At 48.6% G+C, this 24,496-nt stretch overlaps 1 protein-coding gene across 3 annotated transcripts in view; it reads left to right on the forward strand.

Annotated features, from left to right (window-relative positions):
• Positions 1-24,496, forward strand: part of INPP5F (inositol polyphosphate-5-phosphatase F) — a 2,244,937-nt gene that overhangs the window by 1,417,306 nt on the left and 803,135 nt on the right. The gene's annotated exons all lie outside the window — the stretch shown is intronic.

Raw genomic sequence — 24,496 nt, forward strand, 5'->3', positions numbered from 1 at the left:
ACTTAACACCTATTTATCTCCCCATATTTTAGACCCAAGGGGAATCCATCAAAATCTGTACCTATATGGCAGGGAACCAGGAGTTAGGAAACAACAAAAGGGAATCACCCCATTGGTATAAAACAGAGGGATTCCCCTATGATTATTCCACTCATAAAGATCATTTGCAATCTCATTTAATCTCCCCCTCCCCATTTCCAACAAATACTGGGACGAGGAAGTTGTGAAGATTTCCCATAAGGGCATGTAAGGGAAACCGGCTGTAGAAAGCAAGTTGTCCCATTGAAAGTCAGGCACTCACTAATTATCAATCACACCTGACTCCACTTGACTGCTTTTCCAACTATAAAAGGTGTGATTCTGCACAGCTGAATGAGCGAGCTTGGTGCGTTGTTTGGACCAGAGAAGCTGTGGAGTAGAGAGCAGGAGGATTGACGGCTCAGAGGAGAACTGTGTGCTGAGATGCTGGGCTGGTGTTTCTGAGGCACTGCAGCGTGGCTTGGGAGCCGTGTCTCCAGAGAGCCGGAGCAAAGGATCTTTGAAGGCTGCTGTTTGCTCGTTCCCTTGGGACCTGTGCCGGCCCTAAGGGTATCTGAGGGGCAGATAGTGAGACCCTGATCTCAGGCCCGCACAACCAGGAGCGACCGCTTGTCACCACGCTGCTGCCCGGGTGAGCCTCAAGTAATTCTGCAAATCGCTCCCCCCTCCCTGGGTTGAGCCTGGTTTGGCACTTGAAGGCGGCCCGCTCTAGCATGCATGTCTTCGAGAGAGTGGCGGCCCATTCCTCGTGAGAGGGCGGTGAAGGTACTTTCCAGCGTGCAACTGAGAGTTTGCGTGCAGTGAATAGTATGAGGCTAATTAGCTTGCATATAAGTGCGTCTGCATGCCAGTCGTCGCATTCCGCCCCCAAGATCATGGCATTGGCGGTGTAGGGCAAGTCAGCCCCCTCTATGGTATCAATTTGTCTATATATTTCATGCCAAAAAGTGGATAGCGTGGGGCAGGACCAGAGCATATGGCCCATTCTCCCTGCATCTTTTCAACCCCTCCAGCATGCCGACGAGGGATGTAGGACCATTTTGTGGAGTTTGACCGGGGTATAAGTCTGTGGAGAATTTTGTATTGTATCTGTCTGTTTTTGAGATTAGTCGAAACTTCTGGGATATTCTGGAAGTATGTGATCATGTCGGAGTTGCTGATTGGGACTCCTGTGTCCTCCGTCCAGAGTGCGGCTAGGGCTTGCATTCTGTTCCTATTGTCTAGTATGGACATAGCATAGAATGTGCGGAGACGTGGAGCTGTTTCAGTGTTTTGTTCCATTTCTCTCTCGCAATCTAGGGGAGGGCAATGGCGGGATTCGGTGGTCGTGTATTTGAGAAGTGTGGCTTGGATAGTGAGATAGCATAACCAGTCTCCCTCACCCAGTCCTAGCAGGCGTTGGGCTTTCCGGAAGCTTATGAGCAACCCTTCCTCTGTCATGTCCATCACCTTTGTGTTCGTCCACCCTGATGACTGGTTCTTATGTATCGGCTGCGGTTGCCCGTAGGCCAGTACCGATCTTATGCTGGCCCATGGTGGTGCAATTTTACTATGGGCCCCTTTTATAGCCCAGAGTCTATAAAAGGGCCATTGTCGGATGGTTGCCCTGATGATGGAGTGCGTTTTCAGTGTCTGTGGAAGTTGGGACAGCGGTGTGGCCATAATCTCTATTGGCGTGAGTGGGGACATTAGAGTCAGTTCCATACCTCGCCAGCTGGTGTCATTTGTGTTTAGCCATCTTTTTACCCAGCACAAATGTGCTGCTTGGTAGTAGGCCTTTAGCGAGGGGGCTGCAAGCCCACCGTTTGCTTTACTTCCTTGTAAAATGGGCAGGTGCATACAGGCTTTTTTTCCCTGCCAAAAGAATTTAGTGATGGCTGTGTCTACTTCCTTGAACATACTTATGGTAGGGCTACTGGGGAGTATCATGGTTTTATATATTAGCTTGGGAAACTTATTCATTTTCAGGGCATTGATCCTTCCTGTCAGGGATAGCGCTGTGTGTCCCATCTCGCCAGATCCGCCTTCATGCTATGAAAGCCCCGGGGGATGGGGGGGTTCAGGTCTCGTAGTTCTCCTATTGTGGCACTAATATGGTGTCCAGACATTTGGTCGACCTAAAACTGGTCGAATGACATTTGGTCGACGCAATTTGGTCGAAAACCAAATGGTCACATTTTTTTTTTTAATTATATATTTATTTTTTGGGTTTCCGTTTTTTACAAAAATGGGTTTTTAGAAAAAAAAAGGTGAAAATAAAAATAAAAAAAAATAAAAATTCGACCATTTGGTTTTCGACCAATTTGGTTCGACCATTTGTCTGGTCGACCAATTTTTTTCGACCAAATGTCTGGTAACCCACTAATATGGATCCCCAGGTATTTAATGAAACAGGGTTGGAGGGCTAATGGTGCTATCCCGCCCGGGTCCCACTGTACATCCTGTCTCGGGGGCATTACTCCGGATTTACTCCAGTTTATTCTGTACCCCACCATAGGGCCCACATCCTGTAGTAGTGATTTAATGTATGGGATAGACGCTACAGTTTCACTGGTATAAATTAGCCGATCATCCGCGTGTAGTGATACTCTGTTCTTCTGATCCCTAATGTATGCCGGTCCAATTCGGGTCTGTATGTATTATGATGGCTAGGGGTTCGATAGATAGGGCATAAAGCAGAGGCGAGAGCGGGCAGCACTGGCGAGTGCCCGACTGAAGGGGAAATTCGGCAGAGGCAACCCTGAGGCGGTAGGGCCAGTGTACAGGAGTTTGATCAGGTGGACGAGGCTCAGGGGGGAAGCCATATCTGGGCAGCGCGCCGAACATGAATTCCCATTGGACCTTATCAAAGGCTTTTTCCGCTTCTACCGCCAGAATGGCGTCTTGGGGTTCTCTGTTGCACTCTATTATATGGAGGAGTATGCGGATGTTATCGCTAAAGTGTCTTCCCTTAATGAAGCCTGTTTGGTCTTTATGTATCAGATGTGGTAAGGTGTTATCGATTCTTTGGGCGAGGCATTTTGCCAGTATCTTAGCATCAGAGTTTATTAATGAAATTGGCCTATATGAGCAACATATTTCTGGGTCCTTGCCTCCTTTATGAAAGACTATAATGTTGGCAGCCAACATTGACTTAAAAAGTTGTTTTTGGTCAAGTGCTTCTTTGAATACGGCTTCCAGTTTCAGGGCAATGTCTTCTACTATGTTATTTGTAGAAGCCAATTGGGATGCCGTCAGGGCCGGCTGCCTTCCCGTGGGAGAGGGATAGTATTGCTTGTGTGATTTCGGTTTCAGTGATGTAGGAGTCGAGTGTATTTGCTTGTTCCAGGGATATTTTAGGGATGGGTATTGAATCCAGGAGGGTTTCAATGGCCAGTGGTGTGAATGTATCTGTGGCGGCATAAAGTTCCCGGTAGAATTCCGCAAACCTCGCATTTATTGGTTCGTCCCCTACTACCAGGTTATTAGCCTTGTCTCTTGTAGCAGCAATCCTTTACGGGGCTTGCTGTTTTTTCAGTGCTAGAACCATTAGGTGTAGAGGTTTATCGCTCTCATAGTAGTAATTTTGCGACCAATTTGTGAATGATTTTCGTGCCCTGTCTGTGGTCGCTTGTCTTATGTCTGTTCTGACTTTTCAGATTTGCCCTAAGAGCCTTTCGTCCCTGGTTGCTTTGTGTTGTGTCTCCAGTGTCCTAAGTTTTGCTGTCAGGCGGGCCTCATGTTCCCCTCCACTTTTTCTGCTTGAATGCCCAGCGCGAGATACATTGACCTCGGAGGCATGCCTTAAAAGCGTCCCAGCACCTGTATGGGGTGAAATCCGGTGTTACATTGTTTTCCCAGAACCCTACAATGTCGTCTCGTATAGTCCCCACTACTTCGGGGTATTGGACAGTACGGAGGTTTAGGCGCCATGACCGGGTTTTACGGGCTATGTGGCGGGGAAGTGTGATGCACAGAGTGACCGGTGCATGGTCTGAAATCGTGATCGGGAGTATTTTGCGTTAGGTTACTGTGTGTGTCTTATTGGCCAGCATTAGCCAGTAATCTAGCCTTGAGTAGCTGTGATGGCGGTGAGAGTAGTGTGTAAAATCCTATTGGTTTTTCTGGGTGTATCGCCATACATCTATCAATTGTAGCGTCAGTCTTTTCTTGCAGCAGGGTGTGTTGTCGGGTTGCATCCCTTGGCGGTCTAAAACGGGGTCCAGTGTCACATTCAGGTCCCACCTGATCACTGTTAGATTCCCCATATATTGGGCACACTTGGAGAACGTGTGGGTGAAAAAGGTTGGTGTCTGTTGTGGGAGCATATAGGTTTAAAAGGGTGATCGCCTGTTGTTTTATCAGCCCCTGGATCAGCACCCTCCCTTCCTTATCACGGTATGTGTACTGCACTTGCAGTGGGAACCGTTTGTGCACTAGAATTGATACCACCTGTTTCCCATGGCACGGGGAGTGTATTGCGGTGCCCAACCAGTGTCGTACCAATTTTTCAGCTTCAGTGAGGTTGAGATGGGTCTCTTGCAGGGAGACAATGGGCCTCATTACGAGTCCGGCGTTAACCGAGGCGGTAAAACCGCCTGGTTAACGCCGGACTCGTATTACCATTCCGCCTCCGTGATTCCCGGAATTACCGGGGCATCACAACCCCGGCTTTCCGGGAATCACGGAGGCGGAATGGTGTAAATCCCCATTCCCATTGAGTCCTATGGGACTCAATGGGAATCGGGATCATGGAAACACCGGCAGCATCTTGTAATGCTGCCGGTGTTTCCTCGTCCGCCTGCAGGCGGGCGGTGTTAAACCCGCCAGGTCAGACCTGGCGGGAACATCACCTCCCGCCTGCAGGGGTCGGGATCAGGCGGTCCGGAAACAACGGTGGCGGCGGGTTTACCGCCACCGTTATTTCCGGACCGCAAGGGTCGTCATGAGGCCCAATGTCTTCTTGGAGATCTCGCATGTAATTAAGCAGTCGCTTACTTTTGATGGGGTGGCCAAGTTCTTGGATATTTAACATCACTAGAGTGAGCTTAGCCATTATGCAACTGTGTGATGTGTCCTGTAGTCGGGTCCTGGGGGCCCTTAACGCTTTTAGTCGTGGGTGTTGCTATATGTACTGAGCATGTCTCAATTCCCTTTCCCCTGTTAAACAAACCTGTAGGTGAACTTCAACAACATAACTGAACTTGGGCCCAACCGTGGGCCGTTACTTAACAAACTTGAGTAACATTGGGTGAGCCAGCCTGGCGGCCCTAGCCCAATACTAGGCTGAAGAGCCCATATATGGGGTCGAAGGGTGCAAACCGTGGGTTCGCCGCTGTTTCCCATATATTCTGTCATTGTAGCCCAAATGGGGCTGAGGTTGGCGTGTGTTGTTGGAGCCGCTCATTCTGGCGATCTTCTTTTCCTTCACCCCGAAAATTTTCATGGAGATTTGTTTACTTTTAACTCGTCTTCTCCTTGTATCTTGTAATTCGTTGGGCCAAGACTTCATTGTGCCTAGACACCTGTTCGCAGTAGGCTTTGGTGGGTGTTACCGCTCCGGTTAAGCCTTAGTAGTGGTCCGTGCTCATGTCCCGCTGTGTTTTCTATTATCCAGGTCACAGCCCTTGGGTCCTCTGCCAGCCTTTTGCCACTTTCCTTTAGACTGCGGGCGCTCATGCCGGGGCAGAGAGAAAGATCTCGTTTCAGCGGGCCTGTTGGCGCATTGTCGAATTCCTTCATCACAATGCTATGCTGTTGTAAAAATCGCCAGGCGGATTCTGGTTCTTCGAACAAGTGCTTGAATGCACCCCACTGCTGGGAACTTAAGGTAGTGCCTATGGTTGGTATTTTTGAGTGCTTCAAATATGGGGCTGAAGCCTTTGCGCCTTCTTGACACTTCTAACGAGTAGTCATTGAAAATTCGTATCTCTGATCCGTCAAATCGCACTGGCGTTGCCGCCCTGTATGCCTTAAGAATGGCTACCTTGTGCTGAAAATTCAGTAGGCGGACGGTGATTACCCGCTGGCATTCACCTAGTGCTGGTTTAGGAATTAGAGCTCAGTTATGCAGGAGATCACTTATGAATTTTTCCATGTCTGAACCCCAACGAATCCGACGACGTTCCTCCAGGATCTATTTTCCTGGTCTTCGATCCGTTCACCCAGTCGCCGTACCTCCCGTATGACCCCATCCATTTTGTTTTCCGTAGTTTCATTGTCCTCCAGGGCACTGATGCACTGTCCATTGTCAGTGGTGCGCTCGGACAGTGCCGCCAGTCGGCTTTGCACATCCTGGAGGTCTCGCTTGATATCTTGTTCCGTCGTATTAGTTTCCTGTGTGCGTTGGCCGATTTAGTTTCATCTTGGCCAGTATGGCCTGGAGTTGTGATTGTATCTCCATTTCTGGTTTGTTCCGCGCTGACCTTCTTGGTAGGGGTCCTGTTTGTTTGCTGTTTAGGGTGTCTGTGGCGTCCAGAGCGTGGGGTCCTTGTTGCATGCCCCGCAGTTGTGCTTGTGCCCCGTGGGGTGCCTGCGGGAGGGCTTGTGCAGGGGTTAGGGCTTCCACCCTGAGCGTATGCTACACGTGACTGGTGGGCAGCTATGGTGGTCTTTGCTGCACCGGAGCTATTGTACAGACGTGCTGTCCCTTCACTCCCGCAACAGGGGGCCCTGGTCGTCGGGGGTTTCTCCCCGGGATAGACTGTGGACGCCGCTGGGTGGTCAGGGGTAGGCTGCCCCGCGCGGAGTCTGCCTTTCAGTTAGCGTCTGGCTTCGTTGTCTCCAATGAAGATTCTTCCCCTCTGCAAGCTCCCGTCTTCCCGCTTTTATTTATTTATTTATTTGGATTTGTAGAGCGCACCGCAGCCCGCAGGCATCGAGGCGCTATAGCAATGCTCAAGATGGCTTGATTAAGGGTTACAAAGAAGCCACCCATTAGAATAGACTTGGTACAGTGCAGGGTAAAAGGTTCCACATACAGAGATACATGGTTACAGATAGAGAGATGCGTGGTTACACATACAGAGATGACAGCAAATTACTTAGTTACAGGTACAAGGAGGAGTGTGGAAGTACAGGATGATTCAAACAAAGAGTCTTGTTTTGATGGCCTTGCGAAAGGCGGAGTGGGAGTCAATTAACCTGATGTGAGGAGCGAGGGCCTTCCAGAAAGTGGCGGCCATGGTTGGGAAGCTGGTTCCTCCGGCACAAGCTTTGCGTGTCCTGGGGACAGTTATCAGGTTGCAGTAGGGAGTTCTGGAGGGCCTGAGGATAGTAGGTTTGGAGATTCTTTGGACAAGGTAGGGGGGGAGCCTGGCAGTGGAGACACTTGTGCGTAAGGGCAAGGGGTTTGAAGATGATCCTTTCCTTGACTACGTGACTACTTACGTACTTACTTACGTGACTACTTGACTACGTGAGAGGCCCGTGGCAGCCCTGAGAGCGTTGTTTTGTACAATTAGAAGTTTGGCAAGATTTTTGCCTGAAGTTCCTATAAGGAGGGCATTACAGTAGTCCAATCTGGATTCAATTATAACCTTGTGGCCCCGTGTTCTGACCTGTGTATGCGTCTTGGTAGCCTGCTCTTCACGGTCTGTTGTTTCCTGTTGAGTTAGGGTCAGCGTGGCATTCGGGTCCGGGTGCTGCGGGCCTCCCTGTTATTTGCGGTGGCTGGGTGTCTGCTGAGTTTTATATTACCGGCTGGCTGCGGCTGCTTGTGTCTCGCGGTAGGCCACGGACCAGGTTGGGAGATGATGTGCTTCTGGTGCTGAATTTGTTCTCCTATGTGGAGTTTTCTGTGACCCGTAGAATTGGCCTGCTTCGCTTAGTTTTCCCAGCGGTTGGCATCGCGTTAGTGACTCTCTTCCCGTACCCGGCTCTCTTCGGATGTATCTGCCAGGCCGCCCAGAGGAGCTGTTTGCTGCAGTGGTTTCTATTGCGGTCAGGAGGCTGGGGTTAGAGCAGCAGATGTGCGGGCCCACATGGGGGTGGTGACTGTGTAATTAGAGTGCCAGGTGTTGTTGAACTTCGAGCAGCCAAACATGTCCCGCAGCGGGCTGCATCCTCAGGCTGGCGGGACCAGGATCGTAATGCAGCTGGGGTGTGGGAGGAAAGGCCCCTCGCCAGGTGTTCACTTACTTGTGGGATGCGGGTGTTCCCAATCCGTTCTGCGCCTTTGTACCAGAGCACTCTTCTTCTCTCTGCGATGCCCACAGGGGGGTTCGATTCTCCCTGTGGCTGTTTATGGGTGCTTTGACTGCTGCATACCCCGACCTCCAGCCGCACCACACTCGCAGTCGCCTTCTCCTCCCGGTTGCTCCGGCGAGATGGATCGTTAAGGTGTCCCTGTCATTCTTTGCTGCACGGCACTCCAGTCACCCTTTCCTCCTTTGTCACTTGGAGATTGTGTCGAAATGCCTGCTGGGCTAGCTGCTTGCCGTTCATGGGTTGTTCTTCGCGCTTTTTTTTTCCTTCTCTTACATGACGTGGTGCCCACAGGGTTCATTTGACAGTTATTTAAGTGTCAGGTACGCGTTTTCATGAGTTTTTTTTTTCTTTTCCTGTCGGCTCCTCTACCTTTCCGATCCATGGTATACCATTTATATCTGCATTTCGTGCTCGTTAACGGGAAATCCAGCTATCGACAGAGCTCCACTAACCCGCCGCCATGTTGCTCGGGCTCTCGAGGGCCCCCTCTGACTTCATGTTTAAGATGATAAAAAAGTTTACACTTTGTTTCTTCATCCTGCGAACCAATCCAGTCTTGTTTCCACAGTTTCACTTTAACCATATCTGTATTTGTAATTAAGTCAACCTCAGTAACACATAGTTTAGCAAGTAGTCCATTACAGGACTTCCCCTCCACCCTCGCACTCCACTAGGATCTCCTCTCTAGTACGATCTAATGCACTTTTCAAAATCTCAAACATTGATGGAGAATTGCCCAATAAATACTTCCTATACAGAGCCAGTGTTTTCCACTTTACCATGGCTCTTAAAGACAATAGGCTGAGTTTGTGGCGTATGACCTGAACTGGTGTTGACCTCAGTTCTCCAAGGACTCCAACTCCAGGGAGGCAGCTACCCGAAAGAAGAGTTCTGAAACACTTCCTACGGCAAGTTACACCATGTTGAAGGGTGGCGGCACAGAACGAGAAGAAAGGAAGATGGCGGCGTGGGATCGTAGAACGCCAAGTGACTTGTGTACCAGAAAACGCTGTTAACTGCTAAAACAGTGACATTTGCACAGTGAATGCCTCGCTGCCTTGGCACTCTGACTGGAGCAGGAACTGCGCGGAGACAGTTAAGGATTGCTAGCAGCAGCTAGGAGAAGGTGACTGGCGGACCGGAGACTGCAGTGTGGAGCCAAGAACAAAGGAAGCCTGCGGTACTAAGCTGCCAGACTGCGACAACAGCATCGAGCAGATCGAGGCGAGAGGGGTCTACAGACATTGAAGTGCGCCAGAGGAAGTCCTGCCAGCTGAAACCCAGGCTTTGTGATCAGCTGAAGGTGGGCAGTATGTACACCGCTGCCAGCTAACTCTGATGAACGGATGTGAGAGTGGCGGAGCAAGCAAACTCACTACTCCATGGCGGCTGTGGGTACAGCGGACAACGCAAGTGGCTCTGCGAAGACCAGGAGAGCGATGTAAGGACACTCGCGAAGGTGGTAAGGAGAAGGTGCGTGGGGGGCCCAGCATATGAGCCGCTGATAGTCAGAAGGGAACAGGCCCCCCCACCTAACCCCTAGGCACCATTGCAGCGCCAAAATGGCTACAGTTAACGGCAAGCAGTATGGGCAATGCTGCCAACGTGACTGTGAAGATGTGGGAAGGTCTATCAACATGCTCCGGCCAATGATATTTCCCTCCAAAGAGGGACGGACGCAGGAGACTTTATCAACACATCTTTATTCGCTTCCAACTTCTCAGGAACTGCCTGAGTCTACGCACATCCCGCCCCTCCCCTTCCTGTTGCCCGTGTTCCTCTCCACGTGACATGGGAGTGAGTGTCGACATCACCCCCCTCCCCCCCGATACTAAACATAACGTTCGGGATCATGGCATCTCTTCTATGAGGCGATGTGGTTTTCTTCGAGTTCTCTGTGACAGCCAAAGTGGCTTGTCTGTGCCGGAATCTTCCCTGTCTCCTTCGTAGGGTACATCCCGTTCCTCTGTACCTCCTGGTGTGCAAGGTTTAATCAGAGGTATGATCCCTGGCATTCTTTTGAAGTGAGAGCTATTTCTTGTCATAACACAGGTACTATCTTCAGCCGTGATGAGGGATCCTTTCCTTTGTGTTATGGTGAGAGGTTATTCGTTGAACGCTGCCATGTTCTTGCGGTTTTGTGGCTGTCTTGCAATGACAATGTCTCCTGGTTCTAAATCATTTTCTCAGGCCCTTCTTTTCTTGTCAGCCACTTTTTTCATGTCCATTTTTCATGACGCATCCTGCTGTCTCGTTTCACCGTCACCTTGGTACCTTTTCTTTTCCAGACCTATGTGGGGTAATCTGGTTCTCACATTTTTTCCAAACATGACTTCTGACGGCGATTTACCTGTGGTACTGTGTGGGGTTTTACAGTTTCTCATTAGTTGACACAATAATTTTTCCACTGGTTCTCTTGTCAGGTGAGCTATTTGCGTGGTGCGCTTGATGTTACTCATGAATCTTTCAACTGTGCCGTTGGCCTTGGGCCACAACGGTGTTACTTTTCAATGATGGAAACCCATGTACTCTGCGAAGTTTTTGAAGTCCTGTCCTGTAAAAGGGGGCCCATTGTCAGATTTCAGTATTTTTGGAATGCCATACGTGGCAAACATCCGATCCAGCGCAGGGATGGTATGATGCGCCACTGTGGATGATACGATTTGCACGTCTGGAAATCTTGAATATTCATCAATAGCTACAAGGATGTATTCACCTTCCTCTAGTGGGCCATAGTGATCCACTGCAATTTCTTCCCAGGTCCCTTCCGGTAGTTCATTCATTCTGAGTGGTTCTGGTCTGGTTTGAGGGTTAAGGACTACACAGGTGGGGCAGTTCTTGAGCAGTTCTTCATCCACTTGAGGGAACCATACACTTTCCCGCAGCATCATTTTGGTAGAGATTATTCCTTGGTGTCCTTCGTGTGCAAGCTCAAGGACCTTTTTCCTTAGGGTCTGAGGAATCCCTAATTTGGTTCCCTTGAGCAACAGTCCTTCCTCTTTTTTGGCGAGTTCCTCTTTTACGGCCAGTAGACATGTGATGTCCTGTTTAGTTTCATCTCCTACATTCTCCTCGAGTTGCTTTGCATGTTTCCAGTGACCCGTTTCAAGACATCTCAGGAAGATCTGTAATGCTTGATCTGTGTTGGATTCCTTTGCTATTTGTTCCATGTCTAACCCTTGCGGGGCATTTTCTTGAACCACATACATGATGTATTGGTCTGCTATGGATGGGTCTGGGCTGCAATCTTGGCTGGGATGACGTGATAGGAAGTCCGCTGGATTGTGTTCCTTCCCAGGCCTATGGATGATGTCAAAATGGTAGTCTTGTAGCCTTGGGGCCCATCGGGCTATCCTAGAGGGTATTTTGGCCTGGGCGTTGCCATAAATGAACAGTAATGGTTGGTGGTCCGTGACTATTGTGAAAGGTTTTCCATAGAGAAATAGGTGGAAGTGCTTGCACGCCCAAACTACAGCCAAACCTTCCTTTTCAGCTTGTGAATAGGCTTGCTCAGTTTTTGAGAGGCTGCGACTTGCGTAGGATACTACATGTATGGCTTGACCATCTTTGCGATCTAGTTGAGTCAAAATGGCCCCTAAGCCAACCGAGCTTGCATCCACAATTAGTTGTGTGCCTTTGTGTTAGTTGTGTGCCAAAATACGCCATGTTCTTGGCATCCGCAATGCGATTTTTTGATGATTTGGAATGCTTGTTGGCATTCATCTGACCATCTGAATTCCGCGTTGTTTGGTGAGGGCTCTCAGGGGTGCGCTGACCGATGCAAAATCCTTTATGTATCTTGTGCAGTAGCTTGCTAGGCCTAAGAATGATCGCAGATCGGTGATGGAGTTCGGTGGTGAGGCGTTTGTGAGGGCACTGACCTTTTCAGGATCCGGTGTCATTCCACTTTTAGAGAAGATGTGTCCGAAGAATCGTAGTGTTGTCTTTCGAGACCCAGATGAGTAGCAAATGTGGTGATGTATCTGGATCTTTTGTGGAGTTCTAACTGATGGTATCCTTTGTTTAGGTCCAGTTTTGAAAAGACCGTGGCTCTGTTGAGCAGATGTACCATGTCCGTGATCCTGGGGAGATTGATGACGTTCTCTCAAATTTTCTTCATTTGGTCTTCGCATGTCCACACAAATGCGGATGTCTGAGTCCTTTTTTGGTATGGGTACTATGGGGGACACCCAAGGGGTGAGGCCTTCTGCAGGTTCAATTATGTCTGCTTCTAGGAGTTTGATTAGTTCGTTTTCTACCTGTTTTTGGATGTTAATAGGAATTCCACGGTAGTGCTGTGCTACAGGCGTGACATTGGTGTTTGTTTTTTATTGTTTTATTCGTATTTATATAGCTCACAACAGCCCGAGGACATTGTGGCACTTGTTAGAGTACAAAGCTTAGTTACTTAGTTACATGGTCATTAGCAATATATATACAGATTGCAATATAGTTACATAGTCATTAGCAGTATATATACATGTTACAATATAGTTATATTACATTTGTGTTATATTACAATGTACATGGCAGAAGTGGAGGAGGCAGTCCTCCACTTGCTAGTTGAGGAGAGTGGCTTTGAGGTTGTTGCGGAAGACAGAGATCGAAGTTTCAGCTCTAAGGGAGGCAGGGAGTGAGTTCCAGAGTTTCGGTTCAATATAGGAGAAGCCTAGACCTCCCGCTGTGGCTCTCTTTATGCATGGTATGTGTAGCTGGTTGGTGTACTGAGCTCTGGTGGGGCGAGTGGATGTGGTCCTTGATATTGCTTCAGATAGGTATGCTGGAGCGGTTTTGTTGATGCACCTGTGAGTGATGGTGAAGATTTTCAGAGTAATACGGTCTTTGACCTGGAGCCACCGTGCTTCACGTCTGGCATGGGATATATGGTCTCTTCTAGGGATGCTCATGGCGGTTCTGAGGGCATTGTTTTGTGTGGTTTGCAGTCTGTGAATGTTTTTGGCGGAGGTGCCAGCTAGAAGGGCGTTGCAATAATCGAGTTTGGCTCCTATAGTTGCTCTAGCAATGGCCAAGCGGTTGGGGGTGGATAAGTAGGGTTTAATGGCATTGATGAGTTTGATGCGAAACGCTGATGCAGAGGCTATGGCGCTGACTTGTTTGTTCATCGATAGATTTGCATCAATGGGAACACCTAGAGTCTTGACAGAGGATGATACAGAGATGGTTGAGTTGTCTATGTTGAAGTTGTTGTATTGGGGGCTTAGTTTTTATAGTGTTTGTCTGGCCCAGGATGAGAATTTCAGTCTTCTCCCCGTTAAGATAGAGGCCATTGATTGCCATCCAAGCTTGGATAGTGGCATATATGTTGTGAAGGGCCGTGGCGTCTTGGTGATAGAGTCCAGATAGGGGTAAAAGTACTTGAGTGTCGTCTGCATAGTTTGTATATGCAACACCCATGGAGTCAAGTAGGTCGAAGAGGGGTTTTGTGAAGAGGTTATAGGGGGCGGGGGCTGTACAAGATCCTTGGGGAACACCGCAGTTTATAGTGGTAGGATCTGCGTTAGCTGTGTCGGAGTAGACCTTCATGCCTCTTCCTTCAAGGAAGGAAGTGATCCAGGATGCTGCTTGATTAGAGAAATGGGCTGAATGGGTGATGTGGGTGGTGAGTGTTTGGTGATCTACCAGGTCAAAAGCAGCTGATAGATCGAGGAGGAGGAGCAAGGCAGGTTTGCCTTTGTCCATGATCTGTGAAATTTGATTTTTTAGGTCTAATAAGGTGGATTCTGTTCCATGCCCGACACGGAAGCCAGATTGTCTTTTGCCTAGTATGGAGTTAGCTTCTATGTATGATTGGATCTGGATGTGAGCTGCTTTGTCCAGGATTTTTAGGAGGAACGGGACGGTCGTTATCGGTCTGTAGTTGTTGGGTTGCACTTGGTCAAGTGTGGGCTTTTTTAGAAGTGGCCACACCCAGGCTTCCGTGAGATTGTTTGGGACAGTTCCTGTTTGGAAAGATGCGTTAATGAAGGCAGTAATCAGGGGTGCTAGGTCATTGGCGCATTCCTTGATGATTTTGGGAGGGCAAATGTCTGCTTTGCAGAGGGATGGTTTGAGGTTTTTGATGAGATTAAGGACCTCAGGTTCAGTGACGTTTCTGAAGGAGAATTGAGCGTGATTGAGATTACTACACTTGTCTTGTGTAGGGCGGTTGTTTTTTTTGGTTTGGGAGGGCTTTCCAGTGGTTCTGGAGGAGTTTTATTTTGTTGAGCATGGCGGACTGAATGCTGGCACACCAGGCTTTGTTTTTAGTTATCTCGTCAGAGGTAGCCAGAGGAGTGACTAATTCATTAAAGATTGCGAATAGTTCTTTAGCTTGGGAGTTGGCCTTTGAGATCCTATCATTAAAGGAGTTGGATTTTGCTGCTAAAATGGCTTTTTTATATTGGAGGGCTATTTGTTTGAAGAGGCTCTTATTTAGATCACTCGGATCCGTTTGCCAGTTTTTAAGCGACTGGCGCTTTTGAGCTCTGAGGGTTTGGAGTTCTTCCGAGAACCAAGAGTTGCAATGAAATGATTTTTTTTCCCTTCTTGCTTTCAAGTGGGGCTATAGAGTTTATGGAATTGGTGAGAGTATCTTTGAAGATAGCTGAGAGTATATTTGGGTCCTGAGAGAAAGGTGGTGCTAGGCAGGGGCTTTTAAGGTGGGGGACGCAAGTCTGTGTTGAGTTTTTTAGAACTTCTTATTGTGGCAGGTGGTGCGTGGGTGAGAGTCTTAGGTTTAGGGTTGGTGGGGATGAGGAATTCGATGCATGTGTGGTCCGTCCAAGGAAGGGCGGTGTTTGAGGTAATGTTGGATGCACAGTTGTGATCCATGACCCAGTCAAGGGTGCGGCCTTTGGAGTGAGTAGGGGTGAGGACTCTTTAGGAGAAACCTAAGTCTGCGAGTTCTTTAGCTAGGGTTGCGGCAGATTTATCCTTAGGATCATTGTATCCTAAATTTAAGTCTCCTAATAGAAGGATTTTGGGGGACTTTTTAATGTTGTTGCTGAGTCGATGGGAGAGGTGCTCTTGGAAGTCAGCTGGGAGTCCGGGAGGTCTGTATAGGATGTGGATGTTGATTAGATTATTGGGGGAGAGCGTAAGCTTGGCTGATAGGATATCAGCATTACCACCCCATGTACTATGGTCTGCTAATCGAATGGATAGTGAGTCTTTGTGGATAAGGGCGACACCCCCTCCAATCTTATCACATCTATCTTGCCTAAGGATGGTGTAGCCTGTGGGTAGGGCTAGTGCTAGTGCCTGTGTAGTTCAATCTATCTTTCAATTTTCCTAGTCCTTTGAATAGTGCAGGGAAAACTTGGTCAATGCTTGCAGTGGGATCCAAATGTTTGTGCATCATGAGTCTGTACAGAACATGGATTAGCCCCCTGTCAACGGCAGCTTTGTAGCTAAGAATGCATCCACTGTCTGTGGCGGCTTCTAGAACGTGCATGGGTATTTCTTTTATGTGATCTGTGTATCTACATGATGCTGTGAAGCAGCCTTTACACGCTAGAGGTGTCTGGGAGCCATGTGGAAAAATGAGCGCTCTGGCCGGCTCCAGGCGTGGTGCAGTTGGCATGTTATATACCTCCTCACTGACCACACTGACCGTGGCTCCTGTGTCCACCAGAAATTCAGCAGCCACCTTGTTGACCTGTATTATGAGTATGGGGCTGTTCGCTTTCATGGTGGGGTTACCTAGTGCTATAGGTAGCCCTTCACCCGTGGTTTTCCCTTTCGTGGTTTCATTTCATTCCTGGGATTGTCCTCTGAAGAGGCGCTAGAGGCACTGTCTGATTGAGATTGTTCCACCAAGCACCTGACATATCTCCGAGGGCGCCTCCTTCGCCCGGAGGATGCATGCTTGTTGTCCCTCCATTCCTGTGACGACCTTGGCTGTCTTCGGTCCGATGGTTCTTCACGATTCCTGCGGCGTGTCGCGTAGTTCTGGTGGTGTGAGTCGCGACTAGGGCTTGGCCGTCTCGGCTCTCTTTCTGATGTGGAACATCTGTTCCTTCCACTTACCCGCATTTTGCTACTATATATGAAGCATACAGCCTTATAATGGTTTTCTCCCCCACATGCAGAGCAAATTTGACCCATGAAAGGGCAAGTGCCTTCATGGGGGTATTCATGCCCGCAACGATAGCAGAATGGATCAGTGTTCCCTTTTGGGGTGTTTATGTAGACTCTCATGTTTTCCGTGCGTGATGGTGATGCCATCGAGACCTTCCACCTGTGCTGTCAGTGCCGCATCTGATCGGGCCAGGCGTAGGATCGGGCCAGGCGTAGGATCTCTTTGAGGTTTCGTGGCTTTTGCAGTAGCTGTTTCCTGAATTCATCGCTTTCACACCCCACTATAATTTGTGAGCGAAGGGCCTCCTCATTTGAGTACTTGTTGAAGTCAGTGTTTCATCATTACGATCGCATCTGTTATCTCACCTTTTAATTGTTTCGTGGAAAATGTGCCGCTCATAGTCCACATTGGTGTGCGGCGTGAAGTAGTCAGTGAGGGTCGCTTTTAGGTTAGTGTAGGTGTTGTTATCTTCAGGAAGTTCGTCTAGAATGTCTCTTACGTTGGACCCTATTGCATGAGTGAGTAAGCTGCGTTTCCTTTTATCCTCCATGGGGCCTAATGCTTTGAGACACACTTCAAAGTCCCTCAACCTTGGCCCCAGTGTGCTGGTGTTACTGACGTCAAAGTTGGGGGGCAGTTGTGATGTGAGGCTGTCTGTCATGCTTGTGCGCGTTACTTGGGCAGGTGTTAGTTGTACAGTTAGTGATTCCTCAGATGAATCATCCGGCATGACAAATGCTTCACAACCGTGCACTTAATGTTGTGGTGGTAGGTGACTGCAGCTATGCCTCTTGGTGTCTGGCTCTTGTTGGTCCTGGGCGTGATGTTTGGTGCTCTTCACATAACAGTGATTTCTTTGGATGTTCCCCTTGACTTGGAGGTGGTGAGCGTCCTGTGTTCACTCCTTTTGTTGCTGTGAGCAGGAGAGCAGGGAGCTGCCTTGCCCCACCCCCGCTTGTTGCTGCCTGTGCAGGAAATTGCAGGGTGTTTTAGTTGAGAGAGAGGGGGGGGGAGCCGATGCGCTCCACCCACGCGAGTTTCCGTCTTGATTCGGAACGAATTTGGAGAGGAGAAAAATAAAATTCTTTTTCTTCAAGCAGTGGGGAGCCAATGCGCTCCACCCACGTGTGTTTGCCGCCTGTAGTGGGAATTCCTTTTACGCGTGGGGAGCCGATGCGCTCCACCCACTTATGCCGCTGCTTTTTGGCAGGAAAGCTGTGAGGAGCCGATGCGCTCCACCCACACGCTTCCTTCGTTGACGGGAGTGCCGGCCTACCTCAAGCATGGGGAGCCGATGCGCTCCACCCACAGGTGTCCTTTTCCTCATGATGTGGGGAGCTGCCTCGCTCCACCCACGGGGCCGACGCTGTTGATGGGATGGCCCGCCCGGAATGCAGGGAGCCGACGCGCTCCACCTGCAGATTGTCTCGTTGCCGTTGGCGGGTACTTGCAGTACCCTGCCCGAAATCCTGAGGAGGATTACAGCTGGCGGGGAGCCTTCTCACTCCCACCCGCCTAACCTTGCCGTCGCGCCTTGGCAGGGCCGCAGCCTGCCACTCGATTGACACTTGATGTGTCACGAGCGCGAAACGCCGGAACGGTAGCTGTCGTGGCGTTGATTCGTCCTCCTCGTCGCCAGTGTGAAGATGTGGGAAGGTCTATTATCAACATGCTCCGGCCTCTGGTCAATGATATTACACTCCCAATGAGGGACGGACGCAGGAGACTTTATCAACACATCTTTATTCGCTTCCAACTTCTCAGGAAATGCCTGAGTCTACGCACATCCTGCCTCTCCCCTTCCCGTTTCCCCGTGTTCCTCGCCACGTGACAAGGGAGTGAGTGACGACGTCACAGTGACTACACGAAACTCCCCTCTCGTGAGTGTCAGACCACGAGCAGTGGTCCAGACAGGCTTGTGAGTCCCGGAGCTAGTGCGCCGAGCGCGACACACGCAGCGGGCAAATAAGTAATTGGAAAAGGCCGCGAGCAAGACGTATCGGGGAGTGTGGACATGCAGCGCACTCCACACTGGTACTCGACGGGGCAACTGCAGGCGACCTCGTCAGTTGACGCACGCAACAGTGCGAGGTTCCAGAAGGGACAGCACCCTCCAGGAAGATGGATCTCTCCCCACAGAGCAACACGCCGGACCATGGAAAGATATGCTTGCAGCAGCATGTTCAGACCCCTGCAGAGAGGGACCGCCATGCGAAACGACTTGAAAGTTGAACACACGGAAACGGCTCTCAGATAATATAAGCTTGTGCCGTGCTGGAGGGATGGGGATTCTGGATGCGGGACTCCATCTTGCACAAGAGTTATTCCGTGGAAGACAGTGGGCGGTACGGCTACACCTAGCTAGGGGTCACAAGAACCCCCCCCCCCAAAAAAAACAATCCACAGTGAGGGGGAGGGAAACACCAAGTAGTCGGGAAAGCAGAAGTAGCAGAGCGTACTGGCCGGGCGGGCCCAAGTGCCTCCCCCAGTCCTGGGGCAAGGTCCCAGCGAGGAAGCACGCAACTGGTTGGACATTTGTGGACGCCAACACTAGTGAAAGCCTACATTGCGCCAGAGGTTGAAAGAATCTGACGGCTCACATCGCATGAAGCTGAGATTTAAAAGTGACAAGATAAGGTGATTTTTGGGGCTCTGACACAGGAGACAAATCGATGTACATGGAGAACACCTTAGGATAAGACTGCTGTGCTTAGGTGGCCTTGATTATTATAGTGTGTGGTGCGCTGGGGCCGCAACATACAAAGGATTCCCTGATCCTGACCCACAATGATGGAACTAGCAATGTCAGCCACAAGGGAAGGACATCCTTTCCTGAATAAGTGTAACCAGGCAATGACTCCAGAGAAGTGAAGTGCGATGATGTCCAAAGGCAACAAGGACAAACACAAGCAAACTAATTTAGAAACCTTCATGAAGGGCCAAGCCAATTGTCGAGACGCAAACAGTGGGCACAAAGACGAGGAGCAGACACTGCCCTCGGCGAACATGGCGGATATAGGAAATCAACATATCTTAGAGGCCATCGTGACGCTCCAGACAACGCTGGAGGCCAAGATTGACGCGGTAGGCATTGATGTGGGACTGTTAAGTCAAGAAGTCAGAGCTATTGCAGAACGCTCTGGGAAGTTGGAAGGGCAGGTGAAAGAGAACACAGAAACAAGGTTACAAACGACGAAGGACATTGATATCCTCCTGCAGAAGGTCAAATTGCTGGAAGATAGGACGGAAGATGCAGAGGGCCGATTCCATATAAATAGCATATGAATTGTGGGACTGCCTGAAGGAGCCGAAAGATCGGATCCCAATACTTATGTCGAAAACATGTTGATCCAGGATGTAGGCACGGAAGAACTCACGCAAGGGTTTACGATCGAACGAGCGCATCATTCTCTGATCTGAAGGCAGCCGCCAGGAGCTCCACCGAGGCCCGTGATTGTAAAGGTGCTAAATTGTAAAAATCGTAAGAAGATTCTGGCCTTTTCCAGGTCAGGAGGGACTATGCAACGTGCATCAGCAAAAATGTCAGTATATCCAGATTACACCTTCTAGGTCCAGAAGAAGAGAGCCCAATACATCACGACAAAGGCCAGGCTCAGAAAAGCGGGCCTAAAATACATGTTCATATATCCAGCAAAGCTGAAGGTGATATACTATAATAATAATACATTATTGTGATACAATACAAGAATTGATATACTATGTCAAAGTCCTTTTCTTAGAAACACTGACGGAAGCGCAAGACTGGCTGGACAGTGCACAGATACTGGTAGCTGAACAAAGCCAACCTCTAGGAGGGCGGAAAAGAGGACACTGGCAAGCTGCTGTAACAGTACTGACAATGATGAGCTGTGTAGCAGATAAGCCTAAACTAAATTTGAAAAAGGGAATTGAGTAGTATGGTAGTAACATGATATGTTATATAAGTAACAGGAGCAATATAGTGGGCCACAGAAGCCTGGTAGAGGCACCGCCAAGTGCAGACCAACTACCACTCCCCCGCCCCCATGTTCCCCTTTCCCCCCCGAGAAGCAGTTTAAGCGCAACTGTGCAGAGCCCGCCCGTAGAGTACCAGGAGACTAGTCTAGTGACCAGGTTGAATAGAGCGGAAACGGGAAAGTCCTAGCATGCTTAGCATAGCTCGACAGATTGAGTCGGAGTTTGGTTTGGATTGGGGTTTGGGGGTGGTCGGCGGGATAGTTAAAGGGAGCCTGGCATATATGATTAACTGCTGCATCGATATCTTGCTGAAGATGGCAATAGGCTGGTGGCCTCATTGATACCCCGAACATAGTACTATTATGACTGACGCTGTTAAAATTATGACATGGAATGTGAGGGGGCTTAACAATTACGTGAAATGAAGGAAAGTGCGCATCTATATTAAGAGGAACAAAGTTGGGATAGCACTGTTGCAGGACACTCATCTAGAGGTGCAAAAACAGAAGAACCTGGCGGGTGCATGGGGAGGAGTGATGGTGGGCTCCATTTACTCAACATACGCAAGGGGTGTCCTCATTTGGGTGAACCCCGCTCTACTATTTAAATTACTGGCCACAAAAACAGATAATGAAGGCAGAATGGCAGTGCTACACAGGGTATTGGAGAGCCGAGAGATGTATATTGTGAATACCTATGCCCCGAATCATGATGCCACAGTGTTTAAGTCATTATATGCAAGGCTGGGACGTACAGAAAAGGCATCTTAATTTGGAGAGGTTATTTCAACTATACACTAGACCCGACCATAGTCATATCAGATGAGGAGCACAAGAGACTGTGCCCTCCAGCTAAGGTGTTACACTCGCTGCTGGAACACTTTCAGTTGCAAGATCTATGGAGGACAGAACATGGCGAAAGTAGGTGGCATTCCCATTATTCAGCCCCACATAGGGTATATACGAGAATTGATTATATGTTCGCTAGTGGGGAACATGAAACCGAATTCTCTGAATTGGAATATTTGGCCAGGGTCCTGTCTGACCATTCCCCACTAGTAGCGCGATGGCGGGTGTCTGCTCCAAGACCACCCATACCTACATGGAAGTTGAGGAGTGAGGCACTGTTAGATAAAGCATTTGCTGAGCATATCCAGAAGAGCACGGCTGAATGTATTGCAACAAATGAGGGGAGTGTAAAAAAGCTAGGTACGGTCTGGGAGGCATAGAAAGTGGTAATCAGGGGGGAAATTATAGCGGAATCGGGGGGCGTAAATAAAAACATAGTCGATGAGCTAAAGAGCATGGAAGAGAAGTTGAAGGTACTAGAGACGGAGGTGAAGGTGAACAAGGACCACATAAAGGAGATCCCTGAATTGAAGCAGGCATTTTTAGTACAATGGGACAGGTTGGGGAAGTTTAATTAAGCAAAACTCCTGGGGAAGAGTCATGCACAGGGGGGTAAGCCTGGGAGAATGTTAGCCTGGCTATGTAGACGCCAGGACACTAAATCCCTTATATGCTCCATCCAGAATGGTGATGGAGATGAGATAAACACGCAAGCAGGCATAAACTAGGTTTTTTCCTAGTATTATAAGGCAGGAGAGGGGTATACAGGTTGTCCTAGACCTTATAATCCTACCCTGATTAGATGCAATTCAGGTGGAGTTGCTAGAGGCACCCATAACTCCGGAAGAGGTGGCGGTCACCATTAGAATGTTACCTACGGGGAAGGCTCCAGGCACGGATGGGCTCCCTAGCGAGTTCTACAAGGCCTACGCTGATAGGCTGGCGCCTTTGCTGGCCAAGGTGTACAACAAGGCATATGCAGACAATATGCTTCCTGGGAGCCTGAGGGAGGCCCTGATTGTTCCACTACTCAAACCAAATAAAACAATCCTGGATTGCGAATCCTATAGACCACTGTCACTGCTGAATCAAGACAGCAAGATCCTTAACACATTCTTGGCTAATAGACTCTGTATTGATCCACCCAGATCAGACCGGGTATGTACCAGGGAGAAACATCACGGAAAATCTCAGGAGATTGCATCATGTGATTTATAGTACAGCAGAACGCACTGCAGAGTGTGCGGTAGCCTCACTGGATGCGACTAAGGCATTCGACTTGGTGCAAATTAACTGGCTATATGCCACAATGTTCAAGATGGGGATTGGGCCACATTACATGAGATGGGTGCGATTGATCTACACGAGGCAAATGGCCAGATTCCGGACAGCCCGGACAGGAAGCACATATTCAGATAAATGGCAGATAAATGGCAGCTATACAGGGGTACGAGACAGGGCTACCCGCTAGCCCCAATGCTATATATTCTAGCGGCTGAACCCCTGGCGGCATACTCAAGGCAGGAACACGGGCATAGACATGGGAGGAGTGAACCATGTGGTGTCCATGTATGCGGATGACACGTTGCTGTACCTATGCAACCCGGAGACAAACTTGCCATACCTCCTTGAGGCATTGGATAACTTTGGTGCGCTGACAGGAATTTAAAATAAATAAAAGCAAGTCATGTTTGTTCCCACTGGCCGGGATGGTGGCTGTGGCTGAGGAGGAATTGCCAGTCCTTCCCCTGCCCTGGAGCTATGTACTTAGGAGTCAATATTTTTAGAGACCCTAAGCAAGAACACGAATTCTAAATCTATGGGGATTTGGAGCAAGTTACCTCCGTCTGTGATGGGCAGAGCAGCACTGCTGAAAATGGTGGCACTGCTGAGACTCATGCATTGTTTTGGGAATGTCCCATACAACATCCCAAAGAAATTCTTCTGGTATCTGGAAGAAATATGCAGGGGGTTCCTGTGGCAGGAGGGGAGGCACAGAGTGGCACTGAGCACACTGCAAATGCCATATGAATACGAGGGGCTTAAGATACCGAATTCCGAATTGTATTTTCTGGCGTGCCAGTGACAACAACATGTTATGCAATGGATGGCCGATGACCCCATGACTGAAATGGCACTTTTGCGGCTGGTTGTGAAACGGGGGTACCTTAGGGACCCACTGTGGATCCCCGCTGGGGAGCAAACAGGTCATCCTTATGTTATGACAGTTTTTCTGAAGTCCAACTAAGGGCTTAGTAAAACCATTCTACTGAGGCAGTACAAGACTCCACTCTTAGTCTAAGGCTTTACCACCTGAGTTCGGGGTAGCGTAGACAGAGCAGCCAGGCTTATTTTAGGAGGGAGAGAGGGCAGTAGATACAGTACAAGTGAACATTGTAATACAAATGATCCAAAGAAACACTGAAACACTATGTATTGTACAAATAAAGGATTTATTTAAATACAGGTAGGCCCAGATAAATCTAGGGGTTAAGTAAGTACTAACACATTATATGAAATCACAATATGAAACACAACACTATACTTGAAAGTACACAGACCCAAGTATAGCCATTATTTGGAACACCTAACAGTAGTTCTAGGGAAGTCAAAACCTTGTTATACACATTTAGTATAGGTCAAGCCTATTCTTTGGGAGTAAAAGACCAATGGTTACTTTTAGATTACTTTTGGTAATACAAGGACAGTAGGCCCTTCCAGTTGTACAATAACTCTTGGAACAAATCACTTAAACAGTCAACTGGACAATATACTTTTGGTGAATAGTGAAATACTTATTCTTGGTGCAGTAAAAACATATAACTACTTTTGTCATAACACACAGTTATACCAGGTGAGTAAAACCTAAGGATGTAATATGCAATTACAGATGCTTTGGAAATCAGGGAACCCCAGATTGAGGTAAGCAATAACTCTGGTAACTAGTTTTGGATGGCACACAGCTAACACAAGGTAAGTAAAACCCACTTACTTTAACTTCACAATGAAGGGGAAAGTAAAACCCAATGTCACACTTTACTGAATAATTATTCTAGGTAGGCAACAACCTAATGTAGACTTATTAAGGACAGGCTAGCAGCAAGTCAGGGGAAGCAAGACCCAGTTGGGGGACACTCATACAGTTATCCTAACAGGACTAACCTGGTGATACCAACAGTTGGAGGACACTCATACAATTACCCTACAGGAATAATCTGGTGAAACCAACATATTACTTTTGTAAAGAGGCACAACCTGATCACATGAGAGTAAAATACCTTTACATCTACTTTCTTTTAGACTGGCAAAACAGTGGCTAAGGAAGAAAAGATGTTAACCATACTTTTAAGAATAGTGCATCACACATTCAAGATCAGTAAGAACG

This window comes from Ambystoma mexicanum, chromosome 8 (genome assembly GCF_040938575.1).
Source record: "Ambystoma mexicanum isolate Mex_15411 chromosome 8, UKY_AmexF1_1, whole genome shotgun sequence".
Lineage (NCBI taxonomy): Eukaryota > Metazoa > Chordata > Amphibia > Caudata > Ambystomatidae > Ambystoma > Ambystoma mexicanum.